Source organism: Limulus polyphemus, unplaced genomic scaffold, assembly GCF_000517525.1.
Source record: "Limulus polyphemus unplaced genomic scaffold, Limulus_polyphemus-2.1.2 Scaffold9842, whole genome shotgun sequence".
Taxonomy (NCBI): Eukaryota; Metazoa; Arthropoda; class Merostomata; order Xiphosura; family Limulidae; genus Limulus; species Limulus polyphemus.
The window spans coordinates 8532-9971 of record NW_013675452.1 but is presented as its reverse complement, the minus strand read 5'-3'; positions in this window follow the sequence as shown (position 1 = coordinate 9971).

Below are 1440 nucleotides of genomic sequence, written 5' to 3'. Positions count from 1 at the left end.
TAACATAACAGAACATTCCTTCCCATATCACTTATTGTGAGGATACGGTGATTGTTCAGGTGGATCTTAACATAACAGAACATTCCTTCCCATATCACTTATTGTGAGGATACGGTGATTGTTCAGGTGGATCTTAACATAACAGAACATTCCTTCCCATATCACTTATTGTGAGGATACGGTGATTGTTCAGGTGGATCTTAACATAACAGAACATTCCTTCCCATATCACTTATTGTGAGGATATGGTGATTGTTCAGGTGGATCTCGATGTAACAGAACATTCATTCCCATATCACTTATTGTGAGGATGCGGTGATTGTTCAGGTGGATAACAGAACATTCATTCCCATATCACTTATTGTGAGGATATGGTGATTGTTCAGGTGGATCTCGACGTAACAGAACATTCCTTCCCATATCATTTAGGAAACTTTTGTTTTATCAACCATATATATAAGCAGTACAATGATTTAAAGTAATGTTTCAAATTGAGATTCCAGCAGTTTACACAGATAACTCTCAGAACCACGACAACAACATGACACTGTTACCAAACTGATTCTTATCATGTCTCTTGGATTAACAGTCCCTTGAAGGAAAACCTGGGACGGCATAATCACACCAAAGCTGACGAGCATGTTCGTAGTAATGACCTTGGGCACGAAGAAATCGTTTGGCTGCTACAGTTAAACATCTGTCTTTAGACAATACTCTACAAAGGAAGCTGAAGTGTGATATATAAAGAACCACCACTGAGGTAGCTTAAAGCAAGCATTGTCTGGAGCTGCTAATGAAGTGACAATGTATCAGCACATTGGTATCCAAGAGGAATGGTGACCATGTCCACAAACAGAGTGGATCATTCTACATGGTTAAAGTATTTGCTGTGAAGGATTTATATGTAAAGTTGACTGATGACAGAGAGTAACATTCACAATGGTAAGCCTGCATGCATCAAAAACTTTAAGGAGACTTTTAATTATGTGGCAATCATACAGTCAGTTAAAAATACCTTTGGTTAATACAGCAAGAAAAATGTGTAACCGTGTAGCAAGCACACTTCGGGTTCAGCTAGATGAGGACAGAGAAGTAGAGTGAAAGTAATCGTGTAGCAAGCACACTTCGGGTTCAGCTAGATGAGGACAGAGAACTAGAGTGAAAGTAATCGTGTAGCAAGCACACTTCGGGTTCAGCTAGATGAGGACAGAGAACTAGAGTGAAAGTAATCGTGTAGCAAGCACACTTCGGGTTCAGCTAGATGAGGACAGAAGTAGAGTGAAAGTAATCGTGTAGCAAGCACACTTCAGGTTCAGCTAGATGAGGACAGAAGTAGAGTGAAAGTAATCATGTAGCAAGCACACTTCGGGTTCAGCTAGATGAGGACAGAAGTAGAGTGAAAGTAATCGTGTAGCAAGCACACTTCAGGTTTTGCTAGAT